Source organism: Anopheles darlingi, chromosome 2 (genome assembly GCF_943734745.1).
Source record: "Anopheles darlingi chromosome 2, idAnoDarlMG_H_01, whole genome shotgun sequence".
Classification (NCBI taxonomy): Eukaryota; Metazoa; Arthropoda; class Insecta; order Diptera; family Culicidae; genus Anopheles; species Anopheles darlingi.
The window spans coordinates 78228557-78252556 of record NC_064874.1 but is presented as its reverse complement, the minus strand read 5'-3'; the positions used below and the strand labels follow the sequence as shown (position 1 = coordinate 78252556).

The following is a 24000-nucleotide window of genomic DNA, read 5'->3' as shown; positions in this document are numbered from 1 at the left end:
ACCATACGATGCCCACATCGTGATACGGTCGGCGATGGCGCTGCACAATGGTCGCCAGCCAATGCAATGCACTGTTGTACTGCACACGTATGCACATCCAGTGTGTGGTGTCCAGAGTGTGCGTGCGTGTGTGTGTGGCGCTGCTCGCGGTTCGTAGGAATCGCGCACAACAAACAGATAAACATCGCTTCGAACGATAAATGAGAACAGTGACGGGCGTTGTCAGTCGTGGGTTGACCCCGGGGGAGGAGCCTGGAGGGGGAGAGCGCATCGACCGCAGATCGTGGGCCGCCGATGCAGGAACTGCACCCAGCTCCCATCCTTCCCGCTTGCTTTGCGGTAATGTTTTAATGTCGCGAGGCGACGGTTCGACAGTATTCACCGTCCGTGAATAAGTGAAATAAAACGTGGTGTGGTCGTTGTGGCGGCGTCGACGGCCATCAGTGACACACCATCGTCATCATCATCGCGACGCGACCTACCACCGGCTGGTGTCCGGGGACCGGGGAAGAGGTTGCCCCCGATGGTGACTCACATTGGTGCAGCAATGCAATGCCGTGCGGTGTGCTGGATGGAAGATGGTGTCAGAGGCGTGTAGGTGGTCCTCTACCATCACCCCTTTGGTCGCCGATCGCCGGTCGGTTTGTTGCTGTTGCGCTGTTCTAATCTAATTACCAGTTCAATAAACAACACCACGAAGCGATGCATCGAAAAGGGGGGAACGCATTCATTGGCACCAGAAATCGAGCAGAAAGCAGCAACAAGCGGTGTGTCAGGAGATGTGTCATTACAGGAACCTCGATAAATGACACCTGGACCCTGGTGTGCCGATTGCATCCCAGGACAGGAACCATATGAATTCAGAATAGGATCGATGCAACCCCGTATATGTGTGTGTGTGTGTGTGTGCGTTTAACCACGGTGCAAACTAGTTCATCTGACCACCCACCACCACACCGACGGGGTCACACATTAACACCAACCGAAAGTTTAATTTAATTTTCGAAGCAGTTTTGATGTCGCTCAAATGCCACCCGAACGGGGGAAAGGGGGGGGGGGGGATCCATATAATCCGATTTACCGCGAAAACCCCACGGCGGTGCCCTCCCACGATGCAAACACCAGGGAGACAAATTAGGCCACCGAAGCGGCATAAATCATTTCCATTGCAAGCGAGGTCCGACGCACCGTCCGCGTCTGCAAATGCAATGCTGCTGCTGCTGCAGTGCAATCCCTCGTCGCGTATTGCACACCAAAATAGGATCCATCCGTCGCATCTCGTCCTCCGTCCCGGTCGCAAGATCATGCTCCGCGTTGTCGCGCCACCATATCGCACCGCGTCCGTCTGGTCCGGGACAAAGAAAGATGGAGGAAAGTGGATTCTTTGTTCTCTCCTTCGGCACAGCATCTTCCTCGGCTCCAGCAAGGCTGGCGGTGCGCGGGGCGACCCGCCGTTAATGGTGCGCCGCAAGTGCGTTTTCGTTATTTCCAACCTCACAGAGAGAGAGAGAGTGAGAGAGAGAGGCCACAGAATGGCGGCCTATCGCATAAACAGTCGCGTCGAGCACAGAGATCACGGAGAGACAGTGTACTTGCTGCTGTTTTAGAAGATTTTTGCTTTTTCTATTTTATTTTTAAACCCTCGCCTCGCGTTTCACATCAAATACGAAGTGACACAGCCCGAGTCCCGAGGGAGGAGGGGGTGAAAAGATTTTCTTTATCCGGTCCTCGCTGGTTGGTGGTGATGCATCCTCTGGAGCAAGCCGAACAGCAGCTGCTGCTGCTGCAGGTTCTGTTGTTGGCTGCATTTGCTTTTGTTTGTTGCCCGGAGAATGGAGAATGGTAAACGCGGTTTACGGATAAGAGGTGGAGAACGAGACCGAGGATAATCCGAGGGATGATAGGGTGTAGAAAATGGCATGCAGATTCAATTATGACCCTTTTTTTCGGAGCATCTCCGCAGGACCATTACGCCTTGAGGAATATTCGAAAAGAAAAAATCGTCAAGCACTGACTTACAGGAGTTTGGAGATTTATCCTAGCCAGGAATTGTGCTTATCACACACACACACACAGACACGCACACACAAAAAGAAGACACGCGCATTGCAGATACCAAGTGTGTGTATGTGTTAAGGTCACTCCCACTAGGTACAATGGCGGGCGGCGGCTGCTGTTGCTGCTGCCACGAATGCTCTTTGGACACTTTCGATACCGATACGATTCCCGGGACTGAAATCGTACACCATATCACCTCCCGGGGCTAGAAGGGGTGCCGGAAATGACAATTACCCCCCCCCCCCCCCCGCGCCTCCACCGGCCGTAACGCTCTATCCCTTTCCTGTCGCTTCGCTGCCTGGAGACAATGGAGACTGGAGGTGAACACGCACGCACTGGCTGACTGGCTGGCTGACTGGCCGCACACAAGAACGCCGTACAGAACACACAACTCTCTCGGGGCCGCACACGTTCTGGTCGATTGCACCGCACCCTTCCTCCCTCTCCTTGCATTCCCCGTGCCCCTTGATGCAAAACACCGGCGACGGGAGACCGCCCCGAACAGGAAACACTTTCAATCGCTACTAAGCGACCCAATTAGATGCACACACACACACACACACACCCGAACCTCTCACAAATAACGACCTCTCTCTCTTCCCTTCTCTCTGGCTCTCTGGCTGGAACCGATAGCAGCACAATCACTTCCAATTTGGACTACTGCAATTGGGTTTGCTCTGAAGCGATGCGATGCGATGCGATGCGAAGATGGAAATTCAATGCGCTTCGTGCGGGGGGAACCGGAAATGCACACCGACCCCGAACCCTGCGCTCTTTCTCAGGTGCCGAACTCCGGTGCCGGTGCCGTGATCTCTCGCTTTTACTGCAGTTGTTGTTGTTGTTTGCTTATTTCCGGTCGAAAGGGGCAATATCACACAAGACCCTGGCTGGCCCCTCCGCCCTGAACTGATCATCGACCTTTCTTGGTACGAAGGATGCTGCTGCTGCTGCTACTTCTTATGCTTGGTGTTATTGATGATGACAATAAAACTCCACTTGCATTGCCGCTACTGCGTGTGTGTGTGTGTGTTCGAGGTCTAAATACACACAAAAGATGCACTCTACCCCCGAGGGCACTCTTTCTGTATAATCACTTAAAGACGATCAAACCCGCGACGAGCTTGGAGCATCCTTTTTGAACTCATTCCATTCGTAGCAAACGCGGCGGAGGGACAAACGTGAGTAGAATACTTATTTCTTTTATTTTCAATTAAAAAACATAATATTCTGATTTCTTTACCTTCACAAAACCTTTTACCACACACTGACACACACACACACACACTGGTAGCACGGGGAAGATAACAGTCGCGCCCCGAGGGCTGCGGTATCTTCCTTTTTCTTCGGACGTGCTCACGATATTAAACAAATTGCATCAAGCAGTACGGCGGCTACAGCAGCTAACACAGCACACCACCTCATCGCACACACACCGAAAACACCCGCACATACACACACACCCACGTGTCGTTGTATCGTGTGTGGGAAGCGCACTTATGCACGCACTCCAGAATGCGTTTTAGAATGCAACGCAGAACCCATCATTCTCATTCTCATCCTCATCATCATCATCATCATCGTCACACGGTTTCTGCTTCACGCACGCACGCACGCGAGAGGGTATTGCCACTGCAGACACACCACACAGCACAGAACAGAGCGCGATGGCGTCGGTTGTAGGTTTCGTGAAAATACACCAAACGCCCGGATCGGTTGGAAAAGTAAACAGAACTCCCCCCGAACCGGGGCGGGGAAATTTAAGGCAACACAACGCACACACAATGCACCGTCGTCCGTCCGTCCGTTTTTCCTGCTGCTGTTGTGTTGTCGGTGTCGCCGGGTGCGCGCGCACACTCTTCACACACCACACACACGACCGGCACGAAGTCTAAAGTTTGACTAAGAAGGAGCGGAGAAGCTTTAAAGAGATCAGACACAAAACATACGACAAAACACATTTGCTCGCCCTGGCAATGATCGCCGGGGGGTTGGTGCCGGGCAGGGGTGTAGTAGTAGGGCTGCACCCCTAGCTGGCTGGGCGCGAGAGCGAGACCGAAGAGCGGTGATCATCGCGATCGCACCGAGAGAGAGAGAGCGAGACAAACCAATGCGCGCGCCTCCATGCGGTTCGGGGGAAAACGAAACAGAACACACGTTGGCCAAACGATCGTCGATCGGGCGTTTGAGAGAGAAAGAGTCAACTAGAGGTGACTGCGGTGCAAGATCGATCGACGAGAGAGAGAGAGAGACAGAGAGAAAGAGAGCTGGTGTGTTCACTCGGCCATCGATCGTTCATTACGCATCCGTGCGGAATGAATGAATGCGCGAGGAGTGGCGATCGTGATCGCAAGAGTAGAGGCCTCGTGTTTCCAATAAGCAGCACGCTTTTGAAGCCAATAATAATAACAATAAAAATAACAATAAACGACACGATCATCCACGAGTGAGACAGAGAGAGAGAGAGAGAGAGAGAGAAAGAGCGGGAGAGAGCAAAACAAACAAATTGATCGACACTTGGCCGACGAGGATGTTGGAATTCATTCAACGATTCATCGTTGCCGTTCCATTGATCACGTCGCTTTAACTGTTCTCTTGCTGCGCGCTGTTCCTCTGTACGTTGCTAGAACGACAAAATGATCGTCGTCTTCAACATCCTGAATTCTGTAACAGCCCCTTCTCTCCTCTCCTCGTGCTGCTGCGTATGCTGAGCATGATTCTATTTTATGACGAACATATTTTCCGATGCATAAACTGTACCCGCCGCCGCCCGGTATCACGAGTCGCAGCACCTCCTACACTATTCATGGCACGATCGTCATCACAGGCACACACATGCACACACACGCACTCACGCACAAAACTGATTAATGAGCCGAGATAGCATTCAACGATCATTTTTACAGTGGGCCCGCGCGCACTCCCCGTTTAATTAATAATACTTTCGGAATCGGATTCTTCGTCACCTCCATCGGAACACCATCAGCAGCATCGTGCGTGCGGTGAAAATGGCGGTGAAATCGGTGCTAGATTGGCGCTGGGCAAACCTGGTCGCGTGTTGAGTGTCGTCGTCGCCGTATATTGATTTAACATCTCGCAATAATGTGCGGAGGAGCTTGTGTGCGCGCCCGCGAGAAGCCTCTCGCTGCTACACTCTGTCTCTAATCACCACCAACCCCGGCACTAGTGGTCCATCGGCACACCATCATCATCAAGTGGGTCACCCCGGGCAACCAGGCCAGGCCAGCTAGCATACCCAGTCCCAGGCCACCAAACACAAGACGCCGCTACAGAGTGAAGTCATTTGAATGAAATCGATTGATGGCCCGGACCCCGTGGTGCTGTGGTGTGGTGACCGTGATTGAGTCATAGTGCGGGCCGAGGGCACACGCAAATAGTGCCCCCTTCCCTCGGTTCCCTCCTCCTTCAGTGTCAGTGGCAGAGATGATCGAAACTCCCTCCGAAAAAAAAAAAATGGAGAATAATAATCGTCCAGGCCAGCTAGGGGAGCGCAAATTTGAGAGGTTGTGATAGGTGCGAGGTAGCCCCGAAAGGTGGCAAAGGTGGTGGCGGTTGTGCACGGCTTCTTCTACGCGCCACGCAATTACATGCGTCGCGTCGCGTTCGCGCGCCCTCGAGCGAAATTTCAAACAAGCAAGCAACTGGCTCACGTCTAACGTGCGCGCGCGTGCGAGAGCGTGCGATGTGATATGATGTGGGTGGACATGGGTCAAAAGTTGAGCAAAACTAGCATTGAAAGAGAAGTAGTACACACAACCACAACCGGACCATCCGGACCGGGGATCGAAAAGAATGAAGCGGATTGTTTGTCCGAACCGGATTGACCATCTGAATCCCCGCGGCCATTCGAGGAATAATAGATTTCAGCCAAGTTGCCGAAGGACACACACACAGACAGAGACCCCCTCTAGCCTGGTTGATCCTTCAGAAGCAGTTTTTGGCATCTCTCTGCCACCGCCGAATGGGCGGACGTCTTCGGTGCTGTAGTCGCGAAGTACATTAATATAACATCCATCCATCCATCCATCCGATCGAGCGATCGTCGGTTGACCATAAGTGTGTCCCACGCACGCACGTCTCGCGATGTCCCGAAACGGGATGACAAGCAGCACCAGACAGCAAATGTAATTATGTGTAGGTTACGTCCTTCGAAGCAATGTCCTTCGCACGACGGGGAGTGTCAAAAACCAAAAAAAAAAAACGATCTCGGGCCTCGTATCGCTCGATCGGATCGAAGTCTTTCCATTACGATCGCCAAACTTATTTGAAGACAACGCTAATCACCATGTCCAAATAATGGACAGCGAACATGTTGCTGATGTTGCTGCTGCTGATCGGTCTCTGGTTGCCCTTCCTAAGCCACTCCAAAATGCTGTACCTCCCTACTCCCTGGTTCCCTCGCGAGCTCGTTATCAATTTGTATAAGTTTATTACAAAACATCCCGGAAAATGGCGCACACACACACACAGGAAAAGCTAACGTGCTCATTTGCGATATCCGATCCGATCGGGCTCTTCCCTTCCCTTTCTTTATATATTATGGTGCGTCCATCCGTTCGTCGCTGATCGTTGCTGTCGATCGACGACGTTTCGGTGCAAAACCCTCGTCCGATATCGATCGACGCGAAAGGGTGGGGCGGTTGCACGAAGAAAAGGGCGAAGGAAGTGGCCGCAGTGAGTGAGTGAGTGCACTCAAGCAGAAGAAAATTATAGGCTCTATGCCCTCCTGGTGGTGGTGGTGATGGTGGTATGCACGCAAAATTCGGGAAATGGAGTTCTGTCTAGGAGGAGAAAGAAAGAGAGAGAGAGAGGAGTGGGCGCGCGAAGGGCAAAGGAAAAACTAATCACTTAAAAGCCAGGCCGTTAAGCCTCTTTCTTCCTCGTTATCCTCGGTCCCATGGCCGCTCTCTCTCTCTCTCTCTCTCTCTCATGCTTTCTCTCGTTCACTCCGGTGCCCTATCGAATGGGTCAAATCCTATCATTACGATCGATGAGGATCGAAGCGCACGCACATGAAGCGCAGAAAGCAGTAAGGCACCGGGCGCACGTAGTGGCCACCACTCCATTTCACCGTTTTTAGTCTCATTAGGGTGCGTGTGGCTACCCCCCTTCCCCACAAAGTGTTGGGCAGCAGCAGCTGCTGCTTGAGGTACCGATGGCGGTGGATTTGGGATAGCATTTTTCGATTCGCCGTTAATGTAAAGCTCTTCTTGCTTGGATCCAGCATCTAAAGTACGGAAAAGCCGAGAGAGAGAGAGAGGCTTGCGGTGCGAAGCATTAATGTACACGGTGTGGTTGTGCCTCCCCTCCCTCGTTGGTGCGATGTTGGCTGGCTGGCTGGCTGGCTGGATTCGTACTAAAATGCCAGCAAAGTAAAGCAGATTAAGGTTAATCCTTGTACGTCGCTTATGGGGGCATCGGTTTTTAAAGGATTACCCCAGGTAGACCGCCGGCAACCACGCAGACAGGGAGAGAAAGAGAGACCAAAGAGCGGATGTCAAGCAAGAAGAAACCGTTAGTCGTTTTTCTCGGGGTGTGTGTGTGTGTGCAGTATGGCGTATCGAAATGTTGATCGTCAAGTACGCACCACCTCCGGACGGTGATGATCTTTTACACTGATCCCGTTCGTTCCCTTTGTTCCTCCTCTTTGTTGTATGTGCGTGCGAGCGCGCCCACCCACCCACCACCACCCGCCGGCTTTTCTATTCCAACCCCAATTTAATTAATCCATTTTACATACCATTGTGTGTCTGTGTGTGTGTGTGTCTGTTCGTGTGCTTCGCGAGGGGTCTTAAAACAGAAGCTGACGATGCAGAGCAGCGTAACCACTCGCTGTTCGTTCAAAAGCAGAGGAGTAAAGACGAAAGACTTCAACCATCAAAGCGACGAACCCCTTCTTTCACGCTCGGTCATACACTTTGGCTTGACCTCCTCATCGAACGCGAACTTTGTTGGCCCACTTTAGCGGCGTTCCGATGACCATTTGCGTGCCCCCTTCCCTGTCCCACACGCCAAAACTCCCTGTTGCCCTTCCTCTCCAGTGCCCTGCACGTTCTCCATTATCTGCGCCTCATCATCTTTCATCCCTCTTTATCTATCTCTCTTTCTCTTTCGTTCTGATAATAGTTTTCAATTACTTAAATCGCTTATTATGTGTATTTAAAGCAGTATTAAAAATTATGAGCACTTAAAAGCCCGATATGTATGGATATATATATATGTGGACCATCATCACTACCACACGCGTAGCGCTCGTTGCGAGACCAAAATCCCAAAGTGATCGGCCGGGCCCCTCTGGTTTCTTCAGCCAGGTCTCATTTCCATTAGCCGATCTCGCATCCATCCCATCACCAACGAGCGGCGGTTGCGGCATGATAAAGATTGCTTTCGATCGATCGATCGAACGATCGATTTGTAATCGCTCGTCGTTTCTTCGCCGACGATTGCATACGGATTGCGATGCTCTCTTACTCTCCTTCTCTCTCTCCCTGCCCCAGTATTTAGTGCCAGATATCTTCAGCTCGCGGCTCAATTGCCTATCGAATCATCGGTATTGCGGAGCATCGATGACGTACCCATCGCTGCCCATCGATCGCAAGTGGTTCACGAGAGTGTCCATGTGTGTGTGTGTGTGTGTGTATGGCGAAACATATTTCTACCATAAACGGGCACGCTGCATAATGATAATGAGCCTGAACGTGCGCACACCGGAGAGACGGAGAGAGGAAGATAGTAAGGATAAAATGTAATCGAAAAGATCCCGCCACAAACAGAAGCCGATCGAAGAGTCGTTGAGCACTGGACACAGCATACCCCTACTTCATCATCATCATCATCATCATCATGGTCATGATCGCGCGCGCGACCGACCGCTACGGGGTAACAACGGCGGGAGTTAAAAACGGGATGCGCCACTTCCGGTCGCGCATTTGTTAACGAGCAGCGCGCGGTTCCACTATCGCTACGCCACGATAGTGGCGTGGCCCCAAAACGAGGCCCCCTCAAAGAGCCCCGACCCTTGAGGTCAAACCGCCACGGAACGAGCCAGAGAGACACCGACAAGCCGTCGCGCCGCTCACTTTGTAGTCATCGATTATGATGATGGTGATGATGATGATGATGCTGTTGCTGCTGACTACCGCGCGCATCGGACACGCAATTCTTGGCATCTTTTTATGCGTTTCTTTTCTTCTTCTGCTTCTCTCCATCCAACGCGCTACGCCTTCCTCTTGAATGAATCGCACCATTCCATTGAAGGGTCGTGGTCCGTCCGAGAGCATGGACGGTGGACGGCCTCAGAGGGCGGTGTGTGTGTGTGTGTGTGCGATTGTGCGCGTGCGTTCGCGGCATCATCTTCTTGAATGGAATCGCGTCGCCGCGTTGCGGCTCTCAACACACGACGACGCTACGCAATCTGCGGCCGCCACTGAACGCATAGAACGAGAGACAAGAGAAGGTGTGCGAGAGGGGGGCCGGGGCCGAGGGAAGGGTCAATCTCATTCACATCTTAAGCGCGCGCGGAGAGCCGATCGTTTGTGGTGAGGACCCATTTTTGCCACCATCCGGACGGCCGGACTGGCGGGCAAACGGTCGGGTTTTTGCGGCCATCCAAAGTGATCGATGGGTCATAACGAGTCACATCCGGAGAGGTCGCCGCGTCCGCCCGACGCTTTTTGGCGTAGAAAGTGTGCAAGATGGACGATTTGTTTTTGGTTTCGCATTTCCCTCCTCTCGCCGCCCTGTCGAAGGCAATGTTTCGAAGGCAATTGAAATTTGATCGATTTTGTTTGGAACTTTCCGAGACCGGAGGGTATTTAAACGGAGAAAAGTCTGTGGAATGTAATGGGAGATGGAAAATCTAACTGTAATTCATGAGTTACGGTTTAGATATTGTTTAAAACCATTTTATTTTGCAATTGATACTTGTTGCTATTTTTAAAAACACAACGCTCAAGAAACGAGCAGCATTTATGCTTCTCTCATGCAAAACCCGCATAGAAAGCTAACTAGCGAGTCACATTCCTTAACCAGATCCCTACCACAACTACCACGCCACGCCACCACCCAACGATTGGTAATCGATTTTTCGAAACATTGCAATTATCAGCTCTTTGCTGGTTTGACCTCTGGTCGAAGTTGGAGAGTGCCCCGTCCGTACCCAGCACGTTGTTGGATGTTGCATTTTCTCTTCTTTTTGCTCCCTCCACCACTTCTCTTCTGATGTTGATCTTCGTGTCTCCCCTCTTCGTATACTTTGCCGCTCCACTAAATCGGATGTATCCTGTGAGCAAGCAAGAAAGTGTGAGTCTGCGTTTGTGTGTGTGTGTGTGTGGCACTCGTCGGCGATACTAAAATGGTCCAGGCCAGTCCCCTGACCACCCCACCCTACCAGCCGCGTGGATCGTTTATGGTGATGGGATTTTCGATCGCAAATGCCGCTGCTTAAAACGTTTCCGGTGCTCGCTGCGGCGGCGGTGGCGTTCCATCGATCGGTCGGTTCGGTTCAGTTCGATCGATGGCCGCTGGATGATGAATCGATCGCTCAGACCCCCGCGATAATGCTCTGGGTGCGAGGTGTGGTCCGAGGCCCTCCAGCGCCCTTCGTGTAGTGGCGCGCGGACTTGGAAGGAAAGGATGTTGTACGGCCCCCACCTCGAGACTCGGTGTAAATGGACTCATCTGGGGGGAGACGGGGAGGCGGGGAGGTGTATTAAATGGATTGTTGCCGCTGCATTCCATTCCCCGGTACGGTGCGCGCGTTACATTTTATGCTAAAGTGGTGCAGACGCGGATCACCTCATCTTCAGCTCATCGCACTTCTAGAGAAGGGCATCAGGGCATGGCCAGAGAGAGAGAGAGGGTTTCGCAAATTGCGATCGACATGAAGTGATGGCCTGCATGCTGTCGACGAGCTAATTGTCCTTCACCGCGTTTTTGGCCGCGTTGGCCTGATGTTGGGATGAGTTATTGTGGCGAGTAAATTCGGGAAGTAAAAGGTGCCAACTGGTCGTTAGGGATGCAATTTACCGCTTTTCCGGTCGCTTGGTAATCGCTGCGTGAAAGGTAAGGCGACTGCCTTCCAGTGGAAAGTGCTTTACTAGGTAGTAGCTGCGCATTAATTGGAATTTCAAAAAATAGAATCTTTGTTTCCCCAAATCTCCACCCTTGCCAGCATGCACAGCATGATATTACATCTCTCTGCCTTCTGGGCTCAGGAGAGAGAAAACAGCAGTTCACCCAGTTGGAAGCGATTTTCGAAAACAATTGATTTAACCCCCGCGAGGGTGATAGAGAGTTTTCCATTTCCATGTAACTCCTCTCTATCGTCTTCCGCCGCGAGTACCGGCGCCGGTGGCTCTTAAAAATAATTAACACAATAAACCGAAGCGCAAACACTACTACAAACGGCGAACGGTCAAAGTTTGGCGCCGGAATGATAGCGAAAATGGGCTTCGACCGGGGGGGAAGGTTTTGTTGAACCGCGAAGCAACACCATAACGAACGCACGAACGCACCCATCCAGAACTGGGCAGGGGCCAGCCTTAAACGGATGAATCAACCACCAGCACCACCACCATCAGCAGTACGCACACACACCTGACTGGCCAGCCAAACGAATCAACCAACCAACCAACCAACCAGGCGGAAGCGGTATGCAAATATACATTTCAGTCCGCGTCCTGTGGCCGCACACCACCCCCTGTAGCCCACGCACACAACAAAAAAACTCACTACGAAAAAGTTCCGAAGCATTTCATTTTTATGTTACGCTCCTCATTTAATTAAACCGTATAACTCTCGCTTGCCCGCTGGGCGCCGCTTGCTTGCTTGCACCAGGTATGGCACGATGAGCACACACACACACACCCACACTGTTAGGCATTGAGAATTGGCTTCGTGAAAGGCGAAACGGCCCGGCCACGGCCCTAGAGAGCCACAGAGCGCACATTATCGGTCAGTGCGGATCTTGTGTTGTACCGCTTTAAATTGTAATTCAAATTTATGTTTGAGCGAACAACCGATTACCATCCCCCCCCCCCCTGCCTTTCCTCTCTTTGGGCGGCCACGGGCACGGGTTTTATCAATGGCAGAATGATGCTGTTGCTGCTGGTGCAACCAGCTCGCTACCGTGGAAAAACGTGAACGTGGGTTGGTTTTTTGGAATGAAAACGAATAAAAAGAAAAACTTATTTCCATTCCCCCCACCCGGTCCGGACGGACGGATGGATGGTGTGTTCATTGTGTAAAAAGGGAGCAAAATGATATCTCATTAAGTGCGCGCATTCCGCGCGGATTCGATTGCACGAAATGAGTTGCTCTTGTTGTGCGAGGTGAGGAGCGAGAATAACCAAATAAACTCCGAACCAAAAAAAAACCAGCATGCATGAGCGCTGTTCAAATGTAAATTACTTCCAATTTCCCGGCCTCCCCCCCTCCTCTTCGGGGAGAGTTCATCGTCATCGTCGTGGTCGTCCTTCAGTTAATCAGCTCTACGCCAACGTTTGTTTGAAGAGAACTCGACTCGACGGCGCGTCGGTTGCAATCGGGCATCGGCCACATCATTATCCTTGAGCCACGCGATCAGCTCTCGATTGCCTATCGTTCTCATCATCATCATCATCGTCGTCGACGACGCGCTCTCTCTCTCTCTCTGGCTTGTAGCGAAGGGTGCGGTTAATTTTCGCGACCGAAGAACCACTTTCGGCTCTGGCTTAAGAGCGGCTCTATCCAAACCCATCAATCTACGCCGGAGTCGCTTCCCTTGAGGTCACCATGGGGAGCCCCCCTTGTCGCTGGTCGCTATTGTTGTTGTGTATTGAAGTACTTTGTTTGGCGGCGTGCCAGTGTGCCTCGTGGAAGGATAATTAACTTTCTTCATCCGTAGAACAACACACACAATCGTCGACTGTTGTCGTCGTCGACGTCTGGCATGTCGCAACTAAACCAGCAGCTTACCCATTTGTTGACGCAGCTGTCAATCAGTACGGTTTTTGGGGGCCCCTAGCGCTGGGCGCTGGCGCTAAGAAGAGGCAGTCAGTCCGAAGGCAAGAGGACTGTTGTGCCGATGGTGTCTTGGGTTCGCGTGTAAGCGATTAAATTGTTTTCACGCCAAACCCGGCGATGCGATTGCGGCATTTCGATCGTTTGATCGAATGTGCAGCAAATGGTAATGGTGGTGGCATCGAGGTACCTCCGTGGCACATACTGTAGCGTATTATTGCGGCACCCTTTGCACGGAGATACATGGGCAGGGACATGAAGTGACAGAGAGGAAGAGAACGGTTACCACAAACAGACATCGATGGTGCCGCCGCCTTCGAACTCCTGAGCCCGAGCGGCATCATCACCTCGGACAAAGTGAAGGAAATGGTAATGGATAGTGTAATTGTTGGCTAACAGAAAGGACCGTTTGGATGTGTGCGATTTTCATACCGAAGGAAAGCTCATTTAAACCACGCTCGCTCTCTCTCTCTCTATCTACCTCTTCAATAGATGCCGGTTGGGTGTGAAGTGTGATTAGTTGTCACTTCCACCTTCCCACCACCCCACCAAGCATCGAAATTGCTTGAATTGTTGAGCTGATGTTGCGCGGATTTAAACACGGTAGCCGGCGGCGGCGGCAACGTCTACCGTTCATCGACAGCTCGCAGGAAATTGCTTCCATATTTTTATGGCCAACCATTTTTCATCTTCCCCCCCTGGCACCCGGCATGTTCTAAGCACGGTAGTAAGCGGCCTCGGCGGCCACATACGCTTTTCGATTATCATCGCACCTGATCGCTACTCCGAGTGTACCGAGTACCGATAACGAGCCCCGATTCCTAACGATCGGATCATTTGGGGGAAGGAAATGAGAGTCCCGCGTGAGCCTTATTAATGCTTACACAATTATCAGTCGATTAAGGTGGTGTCAGAAGGGAGGGGGGGCGAGGGAAATCATAATCACATTTTCGGTGATCTTGCGAGACGAAATCCATATTTTTCCTGCCAAAAAAAAACCGAGCTTGATGGTTACACAAACGCACACACCGGTACGTACGTACGTATGTTGTGGCATTCCTTAATTTGGTCGCAATCGAAATCGACATTACAAGTGGCGCTGGTAGATCGTCGAGTGATTGACCGAACGAGTCCGAAAAGGGAGGGGAAGAGAGTTGCATAAAACCCTTGGTCTGGCCGTCGCTTGGTCGAAAATTCGTCCAAATTGGGCACCATTTTTCTTCGCTTTCCAGTGCCGCTCGGTGCTGTTCGGTGGTGCTGCAAACAGGTTAACCGGTAAATGACTCCCCGAATGAGTCGCTACCAGACTGCTTCTTCTTCTTCTTGTTGCATTATATAGCGCACGGCCATTGAGGGCCCCCACAAACAATCTAACACATTATCTTACGACGACGCCAATGCGCGTTCAGGCCCCAGCAACAGTCATCAAGGACTACGTTACGATCGTTAACGGGGCCTCGCCGTTTTTTTTTTCGGGGGCCAGAGTCACAGACCCCGAGAGAGATTACCTTCAACCGACGCATTTTCCACCGACAAATTGTGCTCGAGTCGCGATGGAATGTAATTGAGACAATTGATTGTCCGAACCGGACTGGACCGGACCGAGGCTCACCTGCAATGGAGAAGAAGAAGAGAAGCAACAGGTTGCTGGTCAGTAATATGTCGTCTCGAGGCGCACCGTTTTGATGAAGGGATTAACGATGCTGAGCCAGTCGTCAAATGCAAGTCGAATGTGTGTGTATGTGTGTGTAATCAAGAGAAAATTCAATTCCTTTTCGGAGTGTTGGATGTTGATGATGTTACGCTATACATGCACGCACATGTACGCCATTACCCGGTATAGCCAGTGGCACGACAATGAGAAACTACTACCCGAGCCCGATAAATCAACCATTGGACGGTGGAAAGGGGCCAGCGCATGAAGCAGTAGCGAGGAAATCGAGGGCTCCAAACATACACAACACACTCCATAACGTAACACATGCGGATGTCGAGATATTAATGATCGCTCACAGAAACGCAAGGATACGGTCAAAAGGGGGGGGGGGGGGACAAACGAGGAGATGTTGTAGCTGTCCTCGGGGTAAGAACCACGTGTGAATGCTGCACTCTGGCCCCATCGGTCCAAGTCCGGTTAGTGAAGGGTTTGTTCCAATTCGAGTGTGTGTGTCCGGCCATCACCGAAACGGTACGGGGGTGCTAATGCATCGTCCGCACGTTGATCCCTTTCCAAATGTGCCACCGGGGGACCCTCTCCGCTAGGGGTCAAATGGAGGAACAAATTTACCTGGACCTGGGACCAACTGGACCAAACTCCAAGATCCACGAACACTTCTCTCCTCCTGGGGAAGCCTGGGAACCGAATGCATCGTTGCGCGGCCTGCGATCGTCGTCGCCATCGTCGTCGACTTGCGCAACCCGCAAGCGAACGAAGCCAAATCGACAGGCACGATCAACAACCAAGAGCAAGCGCCCGGCCCGGCAACAACAGTGGCAGAGACAGCGCGCGATCGTTTCTAGAGCAACAGTCCACCACGACGACGACGAGGAGTCCAAAAACGGACGACACCACAATGCGACAGGCAAGCACCCAAGAAGTCAAGCAGCAGTCCGACAGACCAACTAGCACACATCAGGGGAGCGGTGACCACCACCGCCAACTGCCGGGGGGGCCCAGGAGTCATACGAGTTTTCCGACGCGTCGCAGCAAAATGCCGCCGCCGCTGGCAGTAGTGCTTGTCTTCGCCTTTGGTTTTATGCTGGCCGCGCACCCCATCAGCATAGTGTGGGAACTGTGCGCCAAAGTGACATCAGCAATCAGCGGAAGCGATGTTCGAACTTCGACTTCAATTTCGAGTTCCCCACGCCACACGAGTTTACCATTCAAAAACTTTGCCGCTCCCGGGACGACGAAAAAGTTCGTTTTGAAAGTCCCCCAACAACTCAAATTGGCAGCCGCTGAAGCTTCCTGTGTCGAACTCGCTACTAGAGTTCTTTAGTTCGACGCAAGGCAAGGAAAACGATAATTAATTATGCGGCCAAAAGGCTCGGCGCGGTGACGGCGGCGGCATCCGCATTTTGGGGCCAGAAATATGAATTGATTTGTGCTGTCGGCGAACAGCATCGAGCATGCGGCATTGCGCTCTTTGACTTCTTGCAAGACGAATGGTGGAGGAAATCGCAATTTCCCATCGACAATCGAGGATGGACCACGCGGTATGCCCCGGCGGTGGAAGAATGAGGCAGGAGTCGGCCTTTCATTAGAAGGACAGAAATCAGAAATTAGACACCGGGATGGGAACGTCGGCTTTTCGCGACGGAATTGAGCAAGTCAATTCTCACAGCTAGTAAGGGGGTGTAAGTGGTGGTGCTGGTGGGCGCTAGGAAGAGAAGTCGTTAGCGCGCCAGATCGCGGCGGATGCTTCTTGGATTGATAATTGAGCCATATTTTGCATATTGTGCCATAATGGAGGGAACCAGAAACCAGAGATCGAGGGCCCACCTCCAATGAAAACATCTCTCGTTGGGCTTTGAGGCGCGCTCGTTGATCTCAGCATCTCGTCGTCGTCGTCGTTGGCGGTGGCGGTGGCGGCTTCGGCTGCAATCAAACCCTTCTCTCACAGGAGCGACGACGACAGGCGAATGGCGGGTCTACTCCTCAGCCACTTTATTGCCCCATTATGAGCGCTGACTGTGCGGCATAAAATTGCAATAATATTGTTGTTAGAGCTCGCTCCGCTGCCTCTGGTCTAGGCAGCGCCAGCGGTGTCAACTTTAACCGAAGACGGCCCCCCAAGCCAGCGAGTGTCTCGCCCTCCCGAAGGATCTATCCACGCCACGCCGCCAGTGTTTGAGGTGGAACGGGCGGAAAAAAATCGTAAAAAGAACACCCGAAGCGCCCTTCATCTCCTCAAAGGCGAGCCTGGGAATCGAAAAGGGTGTGTGAGGGTGGGGTGGTTCTTTTCCGCTAATGGTTGGAAAGCGCCGCCTGCTAAGTAGCATTAGTGGGTCCGGATTTGCTAATGAACTTGTACTCCGGCTGGCGACTGATGACTCATCCAATGACTACCGGTGCCGCCAATGTTTGTCATGTGTTACAGGCAAACGAAACAAAGCGTGTGTGTGTGTGTGTGTGTGTGTGTGTGTGTGTGTGTGTGTGTGTGTGTGTGTGTGTGCCGCCACCCTCATCCCGCTCATACTGTATCATTTCATCGTGGGAAAAGCAACATATGCAGCATCATGTGACAATGATTCGAGCGAAAGTATTGATCCTTAAACATCGTTTATTTTAACACAATGCCCCCCCCGGGGGGACAATGCATACAACAAACAGCACACAGAACCCGTGTGGAAAAGTGTTTGAAAGCGAAAATTCCCATCGACTATATCAGCAAACCATACCATAAATCATGCAGCATACGCGTAACCAGTGGCATAAAACATTGCAACAGAATTTATTGTAATTTACGACCAGCCTGTCACTCGACGTGTGTGTGTTTCTGATCGGTTTCGGGCTGCATGGCGAATGAAATGAATTAAAGATCCGCATTGACCGCGGCACCGAGCAAGCATAAACAAGCCGTCAATCATTTTTTCCCCTAGCCGCACGTAGCATCGGGACAAAAACCCCCGTTTTTCTTCCTTCAACGGTTCAATTTTCCCCGATTTTCCAATAATGGAAGCACATCCTCACTTGCCAATCGTCCCATTTTCTTTGTACAACCTGGCTGGATGCCTCGATCCTCCGCAGACCGATATTAATTTCAATCCGGTTGCTTCGTTGCTGCTGCTGCACATTTCGCTCTTCTCTGGTGCATCAATTAACTGGCGCTGGTGCAAACAAATCAAAGCTACCCATAATGCACCACTGACTGCACGCCGCAGCAGCCACAGGAAGGGCCGACCTCACCCCGGACCCCAAAGACGGCCACAGTCCAGTCGAACTGCTGACGCAAACAGGCTGGCTTTCATTATGCCGTCTAGACGGCCGGCCTGGGAAGGGTGAGGCTGGTTAGCAGGGAGGAGAGAAGGAGAAACTTTATTAATTTAAAATCGAATCCGTTGCGAATATAACGCTGGCTTGCCCGGCTGCGATCGATGCGGCTGCAAATCAATTAGCGAATCGGAACCGGCACTACCGGGCTCATTGGCGCTTGTCTTGGCAATTATATCTTCCAAATACTGGAGCCGGGACGGGGCTGGACAATCTCTGGTCTCATCCACCAAGTGTTGGAAGTGAAATGTGGAGAAGACCGACCGACCGTCTTCTTATCGACGATTGTCGATCGACGGAAGAGCTAGCGATGGATGCGTGCTGATAGGACGGCAGCAGCAGCAGGAAGCGGATTGAAATTTCCCGTCATTTATCGATCAGACAGCCGGCCAGCCAGACCGACCAGCAAGTGGCTGGTTTGGGGCTGATTGATTGATTTCCTTTTCCTCAAGGCGAGGAAAAAGAAGAAGAACCGACCCGGAAGCCGACGACCGCGAATGAGAATTCAGTTTTTTTGGGGGCGAGTTTTATGAGTTTGAATCTCCCACCAAGCAATAGAAGGGTGCGCCCCCCGCCCCCGGTAGAGGACGTGCTCGCGATCACGGCCACCGATAATTGCGCTAGATTGCGTTTTGGACATCGAGCCGCGCTTCATCTTCTTCTTCTGTCAGCTGTTCAATCAATTTAAGCAAAGCTCCCGAAATGATCGAACGCGAAACTCGCGCCAACTCGCGAGGATTATGGAATCGATTTGCTGGCGAAACCCGCGATTCGATATCGCGATACGAAAGATCGAAAGTGCTGCTGCTGCTGCTGGTGATGCTGCAACATCATGCTGTGAAGGCGTAACCAACGTCGTGTCTGCAAGGCGTCTACGACTCCTCCGACAAAAGCTCCGATAGCAATCGTCTGCCACAGCTGCTACTGCTGCTGGCGGTGGTGGCGTGTCGTGGTGCGTCTTGCAATCGCGGCCTTTTAATCGGAAAATTGTTTCGATCCGAATGCCCGATCATCATTAGCGTCGAGAGATGAGAGAGATGCGGTGGGGTTTTTCCGATCAGCTGCCGCTGTTCAAACATCGAAACCAACCCTCTCCTTCCTTTATCGGGTGCGGGCCGAATGTGTTAATCAGCACAGCAGCTGCCACCGCCCATACCCATCCCATCCCAGACCCCCCCACAGTATGGGTGGTGGGAAATTGATCTCATCTCATTTTCGATATGTTTGCATAATTCGGCGAAGGAGGCGACGGTGAAGGGGAAGAAAATTATCCATCACCGATCGATGATGTGCAATGAAGATGAGCAGCTTCATCGCACTCCTTGCGCTCCGCCCTGTACCTCTCCTCCTTGCGCTCGCATCGGCCACGTGCTTCGGTGGTTGGCATTAATTTTCCTCTGATTTTTTGTTCGCCCTCGCTCGAGGAGATGGAGGAATTTTCACAATCCCCCCGAGGCACCCAAAATGAGCTCCGCGAGGGTGAGGCGGCAACGACGACCTTGGCTTCGAAATCGGGTGCGTCACGTGTGCCACTTGGAATGGAAGCTGGTGGCTTACCGTCGATGGCCTGGTTCCTTTTTTTCGATTTTTTCGCATTTTCGCATGAAGTATACACACGACACACAAACACACACACACAGGGGCGTGGGATTGCAGCTCATCAATATTGCAGCGATGAATATCGCGCGCAATCACATGAATGAAAAACAAGAACCAGAACCAGGCGTTCCATCTCGCCATCTCGGTTATCATCGTTATTGATTATCATTATGCTGGCGCAACATCCGCACACAAGGGGGACGACGACGCACACAACATAATTCCCTCGCCGGGCCGAATGAAAATTTAATGAATTTAAAATGAGAAATCGATTCGAGGGCGAGTGTTTCAATCGCGCGTTCTCGTTAATGCTCGTTGTTGTTGCTCACCTCGACCTCGACGACCCCGTGCACAATCACACATTGAACCGGCAAATGGCATATGCATGAGAAAATGGGAAGCCACACGCGCACGGCAAAACATAAATTGTATTCCCGATTACCACCACAAAACGCACACGCACAGCAATTGCGGGCAAGTTTCAATATGCTTCTCGCGGAAGATGCTGCACCAAGGTGACCCGGTGCACGACCGCCACCACCGGAGAGAAAGAGGAAGAGAACGCCGCCTCGTTGTCTGGTGTCGCTTTTCACAGTCCAGGTGCAAAATTGATGTTGCTTAATGGAAATAAGGTGTTAATTAGTAATTAATTATACTAGTTACACACACATGGACAGTGCGCACACATCAACCGCTTGCGAGAATACGCAGGAAGAAGGAAGAACACACGAGAACAGCTCGCAACATGGCGACAAGCACGAGGCCGACTTGTAAGACAGCGACGACGACGACGACGACGACCGAGAAGCGCGTAACGCATCGAGGAGAATGGTCGTGCTGGCGGCAGAATGGCAATATGCTGAAAAGGGCTCCCCAAAGAGCCCCAACATCACGCTTCTCCCCTTTTTCCATCAACCAACCAACCAGCATAAGAATCAGGTGGCGTAAGAAGCGTGAAAACAGACGGCCCTCGGTGGTGCTGGTGGCGACTCACTACTGCGACTGTATCCCGCCTCGTACGAAGCGCACTGACCTGTGCAAGGATGCTATGCTCCCCGGCCCCCCCTCATTTCATTGTGTCTTCGAACGGTCCAAAGGGACTCTCGAGGGTGAGAGGGAAGCTGTGTTGAAAAGTGAGCAAACAAAAGTGATAAATGAGACGCAGGTTTTTGGGGTCATGATATGGTGAAGCGCGCGAGCGCGCGGCCCGCGAGAAGACGGCGAGGGGCGAAAAAAAAATCGAGCGAAAAACAAAAACACGCGAACTACAAGCCCGCGGTCAGAAGACCCGCACCACGACGACATGATTCCGAACCAAGAACCCGACTTTTGTGGTGACGACGACGACGACGAAGGCGGTGAAGAACGAGAACCGAGAGCATAAGAATGGAAAAGCATATAAACAACCATTTTGCACAACAATCCCTCCACCCAACAATGTCTTTGAGGGGTCGCTGCTGTTGGTGCTGCGGTGAGGGTTCAGAGTGCGAGCAACACACACACAATCAGCACCAGGAGTGCAGCAGCAGCAGCAGCATTGGTGTGCTATCCGGTGAAAGATGACACTGTGTGGGTGGGGGGATAAGGGAAGAAGAGATGGTAGTGCTTGGTATAAAAACGGCTTATTTGTGCTCACCAAAGTGGATAATCTGCGCAGATCCGGTGAAGGAGGAAAGGGCTGAGGGAGGGGGCGCAGAAAAAAAGGGGGGGAAAGGCAAATGAAGAAAATACATCCCGTGCTGCGCGACATACACTGAAAACGGGCTGGAAGAGATAGATAGGGAGAGAGAGAGAGAATACTCTGGACCGGACTGTAACCATGACTGGGCACAATGTATTGCGCCCTTTTATGCTTCCCGGAGTGTAGGGCATGGAGTTCCCCCCCCCTCTCTCCTCCCTCATCTTCGTCCCTTATAAAGCCAGAGCCAACAACAACAGGCCCACACCCCGGAGAGTAGCAGATGTTTCTACTTTACTTTGGCACGGCGTTAAAGGGAGGTTATGTTTTGGGTCGGGTTTATCCAGCGAAAAACTTTCTGGCCTTCTCATCTGATAAGCTTCCAGGGATGGAGAGAGGGGGGCCCCCAGCAGGACTTATTTTTTGGTGGGAGGCAGATGGACAACAAAGTGGATCTCAATCGCTGCTGCTGCTGCTGCTGGAGGCCGAAGGGGGTCTTTGCAGCTGTTCCGTGTATCGTCGCTCCTTTTAGAACCTTTGCTCCAATCCCGGTCACAGCTGTTTGTCCTCCGACAACGACAACAACAACAACAAAATGTATTAAACGAGCATTATCGTTGCAAGCAGCAGCCGAGGCTTTTACATATTGTCATCTTAGGGCCTAAAATTGGCAGTTGATTTGCGTAAACAGAGCGGCTAAACCTTTAAGACCTTCGTTGTTTCGTTGTTTTTCGTTGAAATGACATCAATCCAATCAAGCGAAAATTGAAAACACAAAAGCGCAAATAAGCAGAACCAGCGACGCTGTCCTATACAGACCGTTGCACCGTGCACGCGGTTCGTGGATGTAAATAAGCTTAGGTAACAGAGCATCAAGACCAACGGGACACGGATAGTCTCTTCCAACAACAAAAAAATCACTTTGTTTGCCCCTCCACAGCCCACCTTCTCGATGCTCGTTCTCGTTTCGTCGTTGCTCGTTATTTGGATTCCCGGCAAATCCAACAGCTGTTCTGCGTTACGCTCGTACAACCCAGAGGTCCATCGGCCATGCACCATTTTCCCCTTCCGTCCGTCGCTGTGTAATACGGCGCGTACCGCGATGCACACCGGCTAAAGACGAAAGAAGGTAATCTGCTTTCGCTGAGGAGGACAGTGCAACAGCAGCAGCAGCAACAGCGCGCAGCTGGTGCCTCGCGGAAACCTCGGTCGCGCTTCGATCGGATTGGCCCCCGGACACGGCCTAAGCCATCGTTACTGGGAAAAGCAACACCACGAAAAAAAAACTGCTGCGCAGAGAAAGAGGAAAGAACCATGTTCCGCGCCTTGTTGCGACTATGTTGTATCGCGCGCGCGTTCAGTCGATACGGATGAAGCTCCACCGCTATCGCTGTACGGGACACGTTCCTACTCGCAGCCGACAAACGAGAACATCCTCCAGAGCCTGCCCGCCCCGCCTTTTCTGCGATTCCAAGCAGCCAGAGACCGACGCTGACGCTGTGCAAACAAATCGTCGTCGATGGAACAGAAGAATCGCTGGTTCCGTTCTGCAGAATGGTTTAAGGACGGCCCCGGAGAGGACGATGATTGCGATGAAGGCCACTCTCTCTGTCTCCCTCTTTCTCTCTTCTTCTCTCCTCCTTCCTTTTGGGGGAAAGGCATTTCGCAAGAATGGATATGGATCCTTTGTTTACACGTAAAACCCCGAGCCCTATCTAGAGCACTACTACTACTAATTTGAGCGTCCTAGCGTCCTGGCGTACGCCCCCCGTTATGTGCCCGGCCCCAAAAATGTGCAGCCGGAAATTGGAATGTATGAGCAGATCCGGTAGCTCGCTCGCGCTCTCCTTCTCTCTCTCTCTCTTTTCTCCATGGAAAATGATCCACGGAAATGATGCTCCGGAAATGGTCCGGTCTTACGGACTAACGAGAGCAGCGCAGAGTGACTATTGGAATGGGATCCGTCGCCATGATTCGCCACTCGCCGCTTTGCGAGTTCTTTGTGTGCGAACGAACACACACACACGCACACACTGCGTACGCAAAAGGCAGCTGCAACGCATCGCTGCAAACGCAGCATATGTACGTACAACGAACTCGGCACCGAAAAGTGCTATTACACTGTTTCCCCCACAACCGCCGGTCTTGGTTGGAGTTCGCATTGTTCCATTACGCGGGTGTACGGGTGTGGTGCTAATATGTGCCCCCTCCTCCCGCCTCCCTTTTTGGTCCGGAATGAACACAGAACACATGTGGTGCACACCACTTTTCGGCGGGGAGAACATATAGTCGAGCAACACACACTCTTGTAAAACCGCAGGGATATGCCTCGGTTGAAGCAGGGAACGCGTGAACACCGTGCAGAGCATTGGCGTAAGGCATGCTACAACCGGAACATCATCACAGCAACGACGACGACGACGAGGCGCTTTCCACGTTACTCCCGAAAGTTGAGATTGCCGATTTCGCCTTTCAGCATCATCCCACGGGATCTCCTCCAATGGCGCAGGTGTAGCGGAATGTTAAGGACGATGCGCCTCTCTCTGGCTGTACAGGATAAAGTGAAAGACATCCGGGAACCAACTGTAACGGGCGCCAAGAAGAAAAGGAAGAAGAAGGTTCCAGCACAGTAACCAAAGAGGGTTGGGGTATT

The 24000-nt window shown here is 51.9% G+C and overlaps 2 protein-coding genes across 11 annotated transcripts in view; both read right to left on the bottom strand.

The window, feature by feature from the left end:
- Positions 1-24000, bottom strand: part of LOC125960040 (cGMP-dependent 3',5'-cyclic phosphodiesterase-like) — a 427252-nt gene that overhangs the window by 195524 nt on the left and 207728 nt on the right. The window lies entirely within an intron of this gene.
- LOC125960033 (homeotic protein female sterile) overlaps positions 1-24000 on the bottom strand; it is a 226071-nt gene that overhangs the window by 18829 nt on the left and 183242 nt on the right. The gene's annotated exons all lie outside the window — the stretch shown is intronic.